Source organism: Rattus rattus, chromosome 6, assembly GCF_011064425.1.
Source record: "Rattus rattus isolate New Zealand chromosome 6, Rrattus_CSIRO_v1, whole genome shotgun sequence".
Classification (NCBI taxonomy): Eukaryota; Metazoa; Chordata; class Mammalia; order Rodentia; family Muridae; genus Rattus; species Rattus rattus.
Genome location: NC_046159.1, coordinates 81,736,136 through 81,752,617, shown reverse-complemented (window position 1 = coordinate 81,752,617; position 16,482 = coordinate 81,736,136). Strand labels below are relative to the sequence as shown.

Genomic DNA, 16,482 nt, shown 5'->3' with positions numbered 1-16,482 from the left:
TTAAAGTCACACCGAGGTATTTTATATTATTTGGGACAATTGTGAAGGGTGTTATTTCCCTGATTTATTTCTCAGTCTGTTTATCCTTTGAGTAGAGGATAACTACTGATTTGTTTGAGTAAATCTTGTACCCAGACACTTTGCTGAAGTTGTTTATCAGGTTTAGTAGTTCTCTGGTGGAACTTTTAGAGTCATTTAAGTATACTATCATATCATCTGTAAATAGTGATATTTTGACTTTTTCCTTTCCAATCTGTTTCCCTTTGACCTCCTTTCATTGTCTGATTACTCTGGCTAAGACTTTGAAAACTATATTGAATAAGTAGGGAGAGTGGGCAGCCTTGTCTAGTCCCTGATTTTAGTGGGATTGCTTCAAGTTTCTCTCCATTTAGTTTGATGTAAGCTACTGGTTTGCTGTATTTAGGTATGGGCCTTAAATTCCTGATTTTCCAGGTCTTTTATCATGAAAGGGTATTGGATTCTGTCAAATGCTTTCCCAGCATCTGATGAAATGATCATGTGGTTTTTATCTTTGAGTTTGTTTAAATAGTGGATTAGGTTGATGGATTTCCCTATATTGAACCATCCCTGTATAGCTGGAATGAAGCCTACTTGATGATGACGGATGATCGTTTTGATGTATTCTTGGATTCGGTTTGCAAGAATTTTATTCAGTATTTTTGTATCGAGATTCATAAGGGAAATTGATCTGAAGTTTTCTTTCTTTGTTGGGTCTTTGCGTGGTGTAGGTATAAGAGTAATTGTGGCTTCATAGAAGAAATTCGGTAGTGCTCCGTCTGTTTCTATTTTGTGGAATAGTTTGGACAGTATTGGTATGAAGTCTTCTATGAAGGTCTGATAGAATTCTGCACTAAACCCATCTGGTCCTGGGCTCTTTTTGGTCGAGAGACTTTTAATAACTGCTTCTATTTCTTTAGAAGTCATGAGGTTCCTCAGATGGTTTATCTCCTCTTGATCTAACTTTGGTACCTGATATTTGTCTAGAAAATTGTCCATTTCCACCAGATTTTCCAATTTTGTTGACTATAGGCTTTCATAGTTGGATCTGATGATTTTTTGAATTTCCTCGGATTCTGCTGTTATGTCTCCCTTTTCATTTCTGATTTTGTTAATTTGGTCACACTCTCTGTGTCCTCTCGTTAGTCTGGCTAAAGGTTTATCTATCTCGTTGATTTTCACAAAGAACCAGCTCCTGGTTTTTTCGATTCTTTGTATCGTCCTTTTTGTTTCTACTTGGTTGATTTCAGCCCTGGGTTTAATTATTTTCTGCCTTCAACAACTCCAGAGTTTATTTGGTTCTTTTTGTTCCAGAGCTTTTACGTGTGCTGTTAAGCTGCTGACATATGCTCTCTCCTGTCCCTTTTGGCAGGCACTCAGAGCTATGAGTTTCCCTCTTAGCACTGCTATCATTGTGTCCCATAAGTTTGGGTATATTGTATCTTCATTTTCATTAAATTCTAAGAAGTCTTTTATTTCTTTCTTTATTTCCTCCTTGAGCAAGTTATCATTGAGTAGTGCGTCGTTCAACTTCCATGTATATGTAGGCATTTTGTCATTATTTTTGTTATTGAAGACCAGCCTTAGTCTGTGGTGATGTGATAAGGATGCATGCGATTATTTCTATATCCTTGTATCTATTGAGGCCTTTTTTGTGACCCACTATATGGTCAATTTTGGAGAAGGTACCATGGGGTGCTCAGAAGAAGGTATATTTTTTTGTTTTAGGATGAAATGTTCTATAAATATCTGTTAAAACCAATTGGTTCATAACTTCTGTTAGTTTCTTTGTGTCTCTGTTTAGTTTCTGTTTCGATGATCTGTCCATTGATGAGACTGGGGTGCTAAAGGCTCCCACTATTATTGTGTGAACAGCAATGTGTGCTTTGAGCTTTAGTAAGCTTTCTTTTATGAATACAGGTGCCCTTGCATTTGGAGCATATATATTCAGGATTGAGAGTTCATCATTTTGGATTTTTCCTTCGATGAATATGAAGTGTCCTTCCTTATCTTTTTCAATAGGTTTTGGTTGAAAGTCAATTTTATTCAATATTAGAATGGCTACTCCAGCTTCTTTGCAGGGTTCATTTGCTTGGAGATTTTTTCCCAGCCTTTTAATCTGAGAAAGTGTCTGCTTTCTTCATTGAATTGTGTTTCCTTTATGCAGCAAAACGCTGAGTATTGTTTATGTATCCAATCTGTTAGTCTATGTCTTTTTATGGGGGAATTGAGTTCATTGATGTTGAGAGATATTAAGGAATAGTGATTGTTGCTTCCTGTTATTTTCATATGTAGAAGTGAAGTTATGTTTGTGTCTATCCCTTCTTTTGGTTTCATTGCAAAGAAATTACTTTCTTGCTTTTTCTATGGTGTTGTTTTCCTCCTTGTGTTCGAGTTTTTCATCTATTATCCTTTGTAGAGCTGAATCTGTAGAAAGATATTGTGTAAATTTGTTTTCTCACAGATTATCTTGGTTTCTCCATATATGTTTATTGAGAGTTTTGCTGGATATAGTAGCCTGGGCTGGCATTTGTGTTCTCTTGGGGTCTGTATGACATCTGTCCAGGATCTTCTGGCTTCTGAAGTCTCTGGTGAGAAGTCTGGTATAATTCTTTAGGTCTGCCTTTATAATTCACTTGACCTTTTTCCCTTACTGCTTTTAATATTCTTTCTTTGTTTTGTGCATTTGGTGTTTTAACTATTAAGTGACAGGAGGAATTTCTCTTCTGTTCCAATCTATTTGGAGTTCTGTAGTCTTCTTGTACGTTTATGGCAATGTATCCTGTGGTCTCAGGATGGTCCACATTTCTGGGTGTTCAGCTCTCTCCCCCAAGGGATAAGCGACTCTAGTTTCTTTTAGAAACTATAGGAGACAAATTTTACTTCATTGGTTACAAGTCCCATAATTTCGCATTTCCTGTTTACTGACTAGGGAAAAGAAGATAAATGCCTGCTTATAAAGGTTAGGAACACTCTAACAGACTACTTGAAAAATGATTCCCAGAGGACACTGGCCTTGAAAGAATTTCTTCTGTTTTTTTTTTTTTTTTTTTTTCATAGCTGGTTCACATCTGGCATTTGGTCAATCGCTCATTAAATATTAATTAGTATTATTTATTACAATGCTTTTACCATTTTAATGAAGAAATCAAAGGCAAGGGGATCTTCTAGATTCTGTGAGGTTCTCACACTGATTAAGGATTACATTGTCTACTCACTTCATTCCTTCTTCCCTTTTGATTTAAGCTTGAGATGCAGACAGTGAATGTAGTATGAAACATAGAAACTGTGCTTCTTAGCATCAAATTTTCTCCTAATTACAGACATGGATAATTTCTATTAGTGTGTAAAAAAAGTTTGCATGACTTAACAATTCTTAGTCCATAATTTTAAGTTTCTAAAGATAAATGTTTTCAATTAATATAACCCGAGAGTAAGTGGTTTTTACGAGTGACAGATTAAGAATGTTTGTTAACATATAAGTGTTGCATACAGGTGGGAGATCCAGGGAATGAATAATTTTGCAAGAGGCAGTTTTAAATTCCAGTTTGTTTGGCATCTTCAAGAATAAGTTTGTAGAGGCTCAGAAGACAAAGAGAAGAGATTTTGAATTTATAGAGCTGCAGCTTGATAGAAAATGAGTAACTGACAGATGTTGGTCTTAAATAGTTTGTTAATGCAGTTTCCTGGGGACATTTCCAGGCCCATAGGGGTATAAAGTCTCTTGACTGGTGACTGTACATTAGGGGAAATGTATATGCATGTCTTTGTGAATTCCTGTCCTATTTAGAGGAAAAGAAACAAACAGAGAGCTCCACTGAATCTTCTTTTCTTTTTTGGGTAACTATTCTTGGTTTGTCACAGAGGGAGATGAGTAGGAGCATGTATAAAAAGGATGCTACAGATTAGATTCATAGGATGTCTTGTTTATGTAATGCTGTCTGGTAATCTCTTTTAAAAATTATCATTTTACAGATGTTCATTGTTGAAGTCGTACATGTGTACAATATATACTGATAGCAGCCAGTATATACTCTTTTTCTTCCTATTCCCAGCCAACCTCTTCCCTATTCTTACAAAGTCCATAGCCCACTTTCATGTGTGGTTTTTTTGTGTGTGTGTGTGCTTTTGGACCCACTTGGTTTAACCAGGACCACTGGGTGTCAGTGGGAAGCTATCTCCTGCAGCAGGAGCATCTCACTCATCGCTGCATCACTAAAGATAAAGACCTTCCCCTCCAACAGGTCTCAACTGCCATTCTGTCCCCTGGATGAGAATCATTAGCCCTACGCCTGTCTATGACTGAATGTGTACTAGCTCAATCTTGAACAAGCCCTTTGCAGTCAATGGAGCTACTATAAATTTATAGATGCCATGATTAGGTTGTGCCCACAAGGTAGCATTGCATGGTCTTCCTCCGCATCATTCAGCTCTTCCATTCGCTCTGCTGATCTTGCATGAGGTTCCCAGTGATGTGGGAAGAGGGGGAATGACATGAACCCCCTTCTTTAGTGCTAAGCACTCAATAAGCACTTATTTTCAGCACCTTGTCCAACATAAGTGCAGAGACTGCTCACTGCAAAGGAAGCTTCTTTGATCAGGCTAAGGATAGCATTAGTCGCCAGTCTCTGGGTATAAGCATACATTTCTAGCAGGCAGTTTTGTCATATCTGTTTACCAAAACAACAGTAATAGGTGTCAGGTCCTAAAGAAAGCCAGGACAAATGGCTAACTGTGGTGCCTATTAACATATAGTAGCATACTGAAGTGCAGGATGGCCCCTAGCCTCTCCTAGCAGTTCAGTTACCTGTGGCTCCTCCCTCTTTTTCTCACCTCTAGCCCAACTCTAAGCTTCTCCAGCCCTGGCTCCCTTACCTTCCCCCAGCTTCTCTTTGCTATATACAGTTGTCAGTCCAGTCTTGTATTCTCTTGGCTCCTCTTTTGGCTCACTCTTGATTTCTTTGCTTCTTTTGGTTTTCATGGTCCATTTGCTCCTTGTTCCCCCAACCCTCATCCTTCTTCTTTTTCAGTCTGGACGTATCTGGATGACTCTTTGGCTGTATTTTCCCTCCTATCCACAATAAAAACTTTCTCCTCAACCACACTCTGGAGTGCTCATGTCCTCATTTTCATCCAATACGTTCAATTCTGTGCCTTTGACCAAGTCCACAGTACTGCCTGCTATAGAGCGGGTCTGAGATCTGATCAGAAATCAGTTGGTTACCCCCAGAAGAGTTGTGCCACAATTACACAAGAAAACATCTCCTGTTTAGAAAGTTGCTCTTGAAACCTGCAAGACTAAAGCTGAGGAAGGCCATTGCTGAACTTTCTCCCCAAATTGCTTGCATAGCAACTTCCAGGACTGAATCAATGATAATGGTCATAGCCTAAACAGTCATGGGGAGCTCTGGGGACCTTCTGGTGAACAATTCCTAGGAAAGTGTCTCACAAATAGCACTGGATTCTTTTTAATAATCTATGACTTCTGGGATTGTTACTAAATTCTTTATTTTCAATTATGACTTAAATTCATTTATAAAATAGTAGATTTGTATATGACATCTTCATATGTCCTCATTATTTGTTAGTTCCCCCCCGCCCTGTGCCTCATCTTATCCCATCCTATTCCCGTTTATACACTAATACCTCTAATATTCTCTCCCCTTATTTTCATAGCATATGTATTCTACCATCTCTACTTCATGTAAGATCTATCTGTGTCTTCCCCATCATGTCATGGCCCCTCATGTCTTCTCAAGTATCTGTAGGCATTACAATTAAAAGAAACATATCTAAAGATCCATACAACAGAGCGAATATGTGGTATCTCTCTTTCTGGGCCTGGATTACCTTGCTTGGTGTAATTTATCCAATTTCATCCATTTACTTGCAAATTTTATAATTTCATTTTTTTTACAGCTGAATAAATTTTTTTGTGTTTATATACCACATTTTCATTGTCTATTCAACAGCTAAGGGATATGTCAGCTGATTCCACTTCCTGGCTCATGTGACTAGAGTAGCAATGAGAACGGGTAGGCAAGCATCTCTGTAGTTAGACTAGAATGCTTGGGCTTATTCTCAGAATAAAATAGCTAGGTCATATGTTAACTCTATTTTTACATTTTAGAGTAACATATGCCTACCAACAGTGTCTAAGTTCCTCCTTCCCCATATCTATGCATAACAATTGTAGTTTGTATTTCTGAAAATGGGGATTCTGACTGTGGTAAGGTGGGATCATAAAGTAGTTTTAATTGAATGGGATGGTTCCGATGGTTCTCTAATTGGTTCTTGATTTGTCAGTAAAGAAACCTGAGACCAATCATCAGGTGGGACTTCCAGATCCCAGGAGGAAATGGCAGACACAAGAAAGGAGAGAAGAGTTTCTGCCATTCTTTGGAGGGAGACGAACACAGCAACCATGTGAGGTCTTGTGGTGAGCTGGGGCCTGGTTACTACTACAGGTGGGTGGTCAGAGATGTTTGCCACTGAAGTTTAGGGCAGGTAGAGAGACGGAGAGAATAAATTGGTAAAGGCAGACTTTTGTAGGCTGGAGATATCAGAGCCCAGCAATTGTGCCAAAAAGGCAAAATCTAAAAGAACAAACAGTGTATATGTCTTTTATCCATGGATTCCAGGGAAGCTGAGAAGGGGCTGGTAGCACAGTCACTTCCCATAGCTAAAGGAGGATAGAACAAAAGGGAAGCTGAGTGGGTCCCAGAGCAAAGGCATTATTGTAAAACTACATACAACACTTAATCTGCATTTGTTGATGGCTAAAGATACTAATTATTTTTAAAAATATTTACTAGCTACTTGTATTTATTCTTTTGAGAAGTCTGTATAGTTATATCTTAGTGATATATGCTGTCTCAGTTAGGGTTTCATTGCTGTGAAGAGAAACCATGACCTAGGCAACTGTTATAAAGGACAATATTTAATTAAGGCTGGCTTACAGGTTCAAAGGTTCAGTCACATCAAGGTAGGAGCTTGGAAGCACCAAGGCAGAAATGGGGCTGGAAGAGCTGAGAGTTCTGCAAATTCATCTAAAGGCAGAGTAGAAAAGACTGACTTCCAGGCAGTTAGGATGAGGGTCTTAAAGCCCATGCCCTCAAAGTCACACTTCCTCCAATAAGGCCACTTACTCCAATGAGCCCACACCTCCAAATTGTGCCATTCCCTGGGCCAAGCATATTCAAACCACAACACATATTTTCTTATTAAGATTGCTTTCATTACATATATAAATATATATATGTAATTTCATTCCATTCTAAGGGTTTTATAAAATGTCCTTACTGATTTCTTAAGTGACCTATTTATCACTAAGTAATATATTCTTTAGTTTCTATGAGTTTGTAGACTTTTAGTCATTTTTCTTTCTATTATCTAGCATTATTTCATTGTGGTCAGATAGGACACAAGATACTATTTCCTACTTTTGAGACTTGTTTTATGTCCTAATATGTATTATGTTCTGGAGAAAGTTCTGTAGGCAACTAAGTAGAATGTATATTCTTATTGATTGGATGGAATGTTATATAGATGTGTGTTCTAAAGTTATTTAATGTCAATGTTTCTCTGTTTAACTTTTGTCTGGTTGATCTGTCTACTGGGGAGAGTAGGAGTAATTGAAATCACCTACTATTGCTGTGCTGAAGTTAATTTGTGGCTTTTTTTTTTTAAACTGGATATTTTCTTTATTTACATTTTAAATGTTATCCCCTTTCCCAGTTTCCCCTCTGAAAACCCTTTACCCCATCACCCTTTCCCCTGTTTCTATGAGGGTACTCCCCCTCCCACCCATTCCCTCCCACCTCCCTGCCCTGGCATTCCCCTACACTAGGTCATCAAGCCTTTACAGGACCAATGACTTCCCTTCCCATTGGTGCCCAACAAGGCCATTCTCTGCTACATATGCAGCTGGAGCCATGGGTCCCTCCATGAATACTCTTTGGTTGGTGGCTCATTCCCTGGGAGCTCTGGGGAGTCAAGAATGCGTTATTTCTTGATGCCTTGGGTGAGAATCCTTTTTCTCACCTCTTGTAGCTTTAGGGGCTACCTGCTTTCTTTGGCTTCACTCCCTTCCTCCATTTCAATTTGTGGCTTTTTAAAACTAGTAGTATTTGTTTTATGAAATTGGGTGTTGTTTTATTTGATGCATAAATGTTTAGAATTGTAATATAATTTCTCTCTTTCTAAAAAATATAGTATCTCTTACTGTATTGTTACTTTAATGAGAATGAACTGGACTTTCTTATCTTCCTGAGAGGTTTTGGGTTGAAGTCTATTTTGCCAGATATTCCAAGAATTATATCTGATTGTTTCCAATCCCATTAGTTTGGAATACTGGTTCCATCCTGTTATCCTGAAATGATGTTTATCTTTAATAATGAGATGTGTTTATTGAAGGAAGCAAAAAGGTGGCTCCTTTTTATTAATCCAGCTTGTTAATCTGTGTCTTTTTATAGAAGAGTTGAGACCATTAATATTTGGAGTTATTGAAAGATACTCCGTTCATCTTGTCACCTTTATGGTTTTTTCTTAGACCTGTTCTGTTTGCTGTCCTGGTGTTGCTTACATCTCCTGCGAGTTTTTAGGTGTGGCTGTCATTCTCCTCAGTTCTCTTGGTCCATTTGCCCCTTCCTACTCTCACAGAGAAAACTTTTAAGTTATACAGTATATTTCTATAGTTTCTACACTTATCACCAATAAGGTCTCTATCATCAGGTCCTTCCACATGTACCTGACTGGTAACCCAAACCCTCTCCTAGCTCATAAAGCAGCCTTTTCATAGAGATACCCCAGTGGGACTCAATATCCACCTTCTTACCACAGCCTTCGATTTCATGATGTCCTCATACTGCCATGGATGTCAGATGTCACATACAAGGATTGCCCGTGACTGCCGTTAGGTAGGGAATCCGCACAAAAATACAGAAGGTTCTTCTCCTCTCTAGCATCTTATCCTATCATTTAGATGTAAACATCTCCTGTTTATCTAAATCCCTTAACCTACATTGTTATTTCTACCCTTGAAAGGGGCCAGCCCTAACTGACTGTCCTTTGGTATGAGAAAACTGAACCCTCCATTAAAACATTAAACTTTCAGGCTACATTTCTCCTCCTTCTGCCCATTTATTCAGACATAACTTTTTTTTCCTGTGGCACTTCAAGCCTACCTCTGCCCTCCCACTACTTTGGAGTGGTGAGACATGAGTTCTAAAGATTTTTTCTATCCCCTTTGAAGAAGGTGTAGCTTTATTGGAGCAGGTGTTTAACTGGGACTTAGCTTTGAAATTTTAAAACTCTCTCTCTCTCTCTCTCTCTCTCTCTCTCTCTCTCTCTCTCTCTCTCTCTCTGTGTGTGTGTGTGTATGTGTGTGTGTATGTGTATGTGTGTGTGCAAAATTACAACCTAACCCTCTGAAGGTGTAAGTAAGTCACCAATTAAATGCTTTCTTTTGCATGAGTTGCCTTGTCTCTTCCCAGCAATAGAATAGTAACTAAGACACCCCCAATGTAGTCACAGCAACAATAAGTATTACTGTCCATTACTCTTAATTACACACACACACACACACACACACACACACACACACACACACACAGAGAGAGAGAGAGAGAGAGAGAGAGAGAGAGAGAGAGAGAGAAATTCATACAATTGTCTTGTAGACTTAGGGATAATGGCAGTCATTGACAAGAATAACTTAAATTTATAAGGGTTTAGGCACATCAGTAATTGCCTTAATTAGAGTTTCTATTGCTGTGAAAATATATCATGTCCAAGGTAACTCTTATAAAGGGAAACATTTAATTGGGACTGGCTTACAATTTCAGAGGTTTAGTCCATTATCATCATAGAAGAAGCATTGTTGTATGTATGTGGACATGGTGCTGGAGAAGGAGCCGAGAGTTTTGTATATATTGGTCTGAAGGCAGAAGAAAGAGACTGTGTGCCACATTGGGCGTAGCTTAAGAATAGGAGACATCTACGTATGTGCCAACAGTGGCAACTTCCTCCAACGGGATCACATATCCTAATAGTGTCACTCCTCATGGCCCAGTATTCAAACACGTGAATCTATGGGAAGCATTCCTTTTGAAACCACCACAGTAATATCCTGTCATTCCTGCTTGTCTCAAGGCATACAAAAAAGTCTTGGTGAAATTTCTCAAACCCAGACAAGAATCCAGCATCACGAAGACTTCTTGGCAGCAGTCACACTGCAAATTAGTAGATTTCCTGACAGCTGAAACAAGTACCTTTGTCTCTGGGGAATGTATGCTGCTTTTATGTAAATCAGTTTGGCCTGGTCTGAAATACAGAAGAAAAAAAAAAAAGAAGAAAGAAAGAAAAAGAAAAAGAGTTTGCTGCTCATGCTTCAAAAATGAGATAAAATAACATCAAAATCATAGGATCATTCTGAGGCAATATGATTCATACTCATGGTTACCACCTTAATGATGATTGTTGTTTTTATATCAACTTGGGCCAGTCTCAAGTCTATCTCCTGAACTTATTTCCAAATCATTGCCCAACAAACTACATGGACTGGTGTAGGAATCCTCCCATTCATGGATATGAATATAGACTGAGCTAAGGACGACCATTTGACTACCTGACATAAGATGGGAAACCTAAATTTCATTTAGGAACCTGGAAAAAGAAACTAAAACAGAGATCAGGGAGAAATGTTACTCACTGGCTTGTTCCCCATGGCTTGTTGAACTTTCTCTCGTGTACAACCCAGGACACCAACCCATGAGTGGCATCACCAATAGTGAAATGGGTCCTTCATACAAACCATCAATGAAGAAAATATTTATAGACAGGTCTGATGAAGTTAATTTCACAACTGAGGCTCCTATTTCCCCAGTGACAATAATTTGTGTCAAGCTGACTAAAAACCAGTATAGGCATCTCATGTTTTTAAGCCATAGAAAATATTTTCAAAGAAAAATGCTGAGAGGTTGCTAAAGAATGACTTAAACTGACCTTCAACATTCAGTTACTTGAAATGTAGCAGTCCCCAAGGGTCTGTGGCACAGTAGGTGCTAAATAGGACTTACAGTCAATAAATGTGTCTTAAAGAAGGTTTTATGAATTGGAATACTTATAGTCAACGTTGGCATGTCTTTTTCCAGAGACACTGTTAGCATGTAGTTCATTAAGACTTCCTGAAGTTTTGCATACATGTGCCTTTGCCATATGATTCTTTTCAAAGAACTCTACAGAGACCTGCTAGCCATGTCTGAGGGTTGTACTAGTTCTGGTCCCACTCTGATGTCACTTCAGGAAAGAGTGGGCATTTCCTTTTTGTCAGTGTGTTCAGCAGCTTTGTGTTACACCTGATGGAACTCTATCTATGATAGGTCTTTTTCATGCAGGACTAAGGAAGCCAGGAGAGAAACTCAGGTAGACACCCTCCTGCAATGCAGAGGCTTTTGAAAAAGACCTGAGTATAGGGGAAATACAAGGTTATGTATCCAAAGATGCTTCCTAGGAAGGGAGATAACCAGAAGGCAAGAAGCGGGAAAGATGTTTAAAGAATTGTTTTTGTTTTGTTTGTGTCTTAGTTAGGGTTCTAATGCTGTAAAGAGACACCATGACTATGGAAACTCTAATAAAGGAAAATATTTCATTGGGGCTGGCTTAAAGTCCAGAGGTTTAATCCATTATTGTCATGGCAGGAAACATGGTATCACAAAGGCAGACACAGTAATAGAAAGTAACTGAGAGTTCTACATCTAGATGCAGAGGCATCAGGAAGAGAAATCCACTAGGTCTAACTTAAGCTTCAGAAACCTCAAAGCCCATTCCCCAATGGCACAATTCCTCCAACAAAGCTACAACTACTCCAACAAGGCCAAACCTCCTGACCTTAGATCTATGAAGGACATTTTCATTCAGAACGCCACAGCTTGACTGACAGAATAGAAAGTGTAAAGAGAAGGAAAAGCACTGACTGCCATGAATGATCCATCTGAGGAGATCAGGATTTCAGAGAATAACAGGAGCCCCATTCATTCAGATTTTACATTTACCGTGTATGTTGACAGGTCCTGCAGGAAGTTCTCATCTAGTCCTGTGAGCTGAGCAATTCCTTGGAATGCAGAATGGCACAGTATGATTTCCTCCATCTTGCAGCTCTTGCTTGACAAACTGTTGGTCAGAACCAACCTTATACTTGTTTAAATTATTATATATATTATTATTTTTATTATTATTGCTACTATATTAATTATTATTGTGTGTGTGGTCACAACAGAGCACATGTACAGGAGTCAGAGAAAATTTTTGTACAGTTGTTGTCTCCTTCCTCCTTTGATGCAGTAATTTGTTGATACACTCTAAACTCCCCAGTAGGTAAGTGCACACTCCTCACTACTTGCCCAAATGTTTTCGACTCAAGAATTTCACACATAGACACACACACACACACACACACACACACACACACACACAGAGAGAGAGAGAGAGAGAGAGAGAGAGAGAGAGAGAGAGAGAGAGATAGCCTTATTTTTAATATACACTAAGTAGCTCAATGGTTAGGCCACTCTCTAACACCTCGTGCTAACACACCCTCCCTCCAATATTTCTGAGTTAGTCTTTACTAAATCTATATTTCATCTTTGTTGCCCTGGACTCGGCTAGGCAGCCCTCCTTAGGCCACTTTCTGCTTGTGCCTACATGTTGGCTGTCTCTCCTTCCTACACCTTTCTAGTGTGGTCCATCTCCTATGCCCTCATCATAGCATCATGGCAGAATTCTCTCTTTCTCTTTCCTAGGTTCCTTCCCAGGAAATCCTAAAAGTCCCACCTCTGTCTCCCTTCCCAGCCATTGCCCAGTGGTAACTTTATTGACCAGTCAAAAACTAACTGGGGACAGGCTTCATTTAGTCCTATGTATGGGACACTGCAAACAGGTGTTTGGGTCACATGATTAGTATGAGAACACAAGCCTATTCACTCCTTTATATGGATAAGGGACTCAAACTCAGATTGTCAGACAAGCTCTTATCCATTGAGTACTATTGGTAGCATTCTGTCTAAGCTTCAACCCCAGTTACCAGGCAACAGCCAGGTATGCCTAACACTAAAAATGGGGGCTGCTTGCCCCCTCCTCACTCTCTTGTTCTTACTTCCACTCTCACTTTTCCCCTTTTCCCCTTTGTCCTTTCTCTCCGTATTCCCCTCCTTTCTTCCCTTCGCGTGCTCATGGCTGGACTCTACTCTTCTCCTCTCTCTCTCATCCCTCTCCCTTGTCTCGTCCTTACATTAAACCTTTCCACGTGGAACCATGTTGGCCTGGTGTGATTTGTCCGGATATGAGCTGAGAGATTTCTACCCCAACATTGGTGGCCCGTCCAGGGAGACTTGATCTCCTTCTGACTGTGCCTGACCTGGTGCCCTGACACTGTGCAGTGGCCACAGGGGTAGCTGACAGCAGAGAAGACAACAGCCCTTTCCTTCCCACTGTGTGCCTCTGCCACTGCAGTGCCACCTGAATTCGATCGCCGCTGCATAACCCAGTCTGCCTCTGCCTCCACATCTGCCGAGCCTTCTAGGCCTCCTCTGTGCCATTTGACCACCACCACTTGCTATGGGATTCACGACTTCCGCCATGTGAGTTGCTGCTGCAGCTGGCACATACAGACCTCTGGGTAAGCCACTGTCCTCCATGGTTCACCACATGGTGCCACTCTTGCCACGCGGGTCCCTTAGACAGGCTCTTACCAACGATACGTTTTTCACTTTTCTTGCTACCAGACCGCAGCTAAAATTCCCACATAAACACCGGCAGATTGGTAGGTTTATTCCTCCAGTTGGAAAGGAGGACCCCCGATTTCCCAGATAGAGCCTGGCCAGCCTTTATGGGATAAAGGGGCCTCCTAGCTGAAATATGAGATAAGAGGGTGGAGATTCCCCCGAAGGACATTCCTTGCTTCCCTCCCCCTCCAGGATCTCACAGCTGATTAGAAATTTCCAGGCCTGGGTAGGAACACTTTCTAGAGGATCCAGGACCTGCCGTGTATGGCCTCCAGGAATCTAAGTGTCGACTCAGACTCCTGGCCTGACAGAGTGCTGTTATTGAATTACCCACTGGGACACCAGTACAGATAATTCAATAACTTTCCCTAATAGGAAATTCAATATCTCTGAATGTACCGCCAGACTCCCCATTGGGATGTTTCCTGGAAAATTTCAAAACTCTAAAAATAATGATCACCTGAGGACATCAAAACTGATACACCTTTGCAATAATGTCTGGACTCAGTGCTCACTAGACAATGGTTCAAAATGGCCACATAATGGCTAGATTCCTCAATTTTATGGGATCTTCATACTCACTGCCAGTGGTCTAGTAAATGGAAAGAGATCCTTTATGTTCAAGCTTTTATCTACCTTCACTCCAACCTCTCTCTGTGTTCCACTTCCTGTGACATCCCACTGAGATAACCTGTGGCCTAGGTACTGGCTAGTCGGTCCAGCAGGTCTGCCCCATCACCATGATGCCCTGCTTGTAGCTGCCGGTCAAGGAGAGCACCCTCTTCAAGCACATGCTGGTGAGTGGTGGCCTACTCCACCTCTGTGTGCTTTCTTTGCCTCAGAGCTTGACTTTCCATGATGTACATATGGTCCTTACTAATTATTTACTTCCTGAGGAACGCTGGTGACTTTGGTAGCAGGTGAGAATATATGCAGACGAGATCCATCAAACAGATGGAACATATCCAGTTGGATCTGAGGCAGTACCTGACCAAGATCCCCGATGGAATTATAATTCCACAGTGATATTTTAGCCAGAGATAAATTCATAACCTGCCTCCTGGCTGGTCTTTGCAGGGCAGCCTTAAAACCAGTGAATTTTGAAAAACTGCAAGAGGTCATTTAGGAAAATCAGGAAAGCCCATCCCAATTTTTAGAACGACTTACAAAGGCTTTATTACAATACACTAATCTGGACCCTGAAAACCCAGAAGGTAAACAACTTCTGATGGCCAATCTCCTTTCCCAGAGCTACCCCAACATAAAAGACAAACTTAAAACACTAGAGAGGGAGCCCCTAACTCCAGAAGGCAGAAGTTTTGGCACTGGCCTTTAAAGTGTACCATGGAAGGGATTGAAGGACCAGGAAAAAATTCAGACCCCCTAGCAAACAGAGTAGAGCCAAAAATGTAGGTTAGCCAGTTCAGTGACTCTGTTCCAGGAACTTGACTGACCATGGAACTGCACTTACACCAGCAGGTTCAGCAGCTCTCTCCCAAGAACTAGTTGACCCTAAAGTTAGATTAAAATCTTAAAGAACAATCTTGAGAAACAGGAAGCTTCTCCTTGTGATTTTTCACTGGTATTCTCGACATTTTCCAATGACACCATCCATACCCCCTTGGGTTGTGGCTTCTTCCTTTAAATACCCCTTCTCTCAGCTACTCGGGTCAAACTCCTCTACCCCTGCGTGGAATAAGAGTCTCAACCCCAGTGCACTGGTTCCTATCAATAAACCTTATGTGATTACAGCAAGGACGGTCTTGGGGGGTTGTGTCATCCCGAGACTTGAGTGAGGGTCTCCCCACTCTGGGGGACTTTCATTATGAGAAGGCTCAAAGACAAAAATACTGTATGCTGGCCAAAGCTGTCCAACCAGCCCCAGCCACTGCCCTGGACTTCTGGTGTTCTAAGGCTAAGAGACCACCAGGTTCCTGCTACAGATATGGTCAACAAGGTCACTTGGTGAGGGCTTGACTTAACTTTGGCAAGGAAGAGGGCCATGTCCTTGGTGCCATCAGGAGGGACATTGGGCTGTCGATTGCCCTTATGTTTCACAGGACAGGGGGACATAACTCTTGGATAACTTTCCAGCTGATCTTCTAGGCTTAGCTATGGATGACTGAAGTGGCCCAAGATCCCTGGACCTGACCACTGCCATCACCAGCAGGGAGTCCCAGGTAATCATCATGGTGTACGGGCGGCCCATCTCCTTCCTCTTGGACACTGGGGCCATTTACTCCATCTTAACGGAGTTTTGGGGATCCACTACTTTATCCCATTCCCTTATTGTCAGGGTAGGAGGGAAACCTTATCTACCACTTAGTTACATTTTTAGGGGTGTAACTCTCACCCATTCCTTTTTAATAATGCCAACATGCCTAGTTCCCTTATTGGGATGGGATCTTCTAGCTAAAGTTGAGATTCTCTATTTCTTTTGCTCCCCCTATTTGCCTAAACCAGCAGCCCCTCTGCTCCTCCTTCTAGACAGCCAACCTACTAACACAGACATGTTGCCCCTTTACCAGCTTCTCAGGTAGACCCCTGAGTCTGGGAAGTTCAGAACCCCTCTGCTGCTAAGCAAACAGTCTTTCCAAATAGGATCTGGAAACTGCTTTCTCTATCTTTTGGCATGGCAAACTGTTTTAAGACCTCCCGAACATGTTCTGTAGAAATGCTAGGCTCCCTA

At 40.8% G+C, this 16,482-nt stretch overlaps 1 pseudogene; it reads right to left on the bottom strand.

The window, feature by feature from the left end:
• Window positions 1-16,029, bottom strand: part of LOC116904359 — a 29,936-nt pseudogene extending 13,907 nt beyond the window's left edge.
• Between the last annotated feature and the right edge of the window lie 453 nt (window positions 16,030-16,482).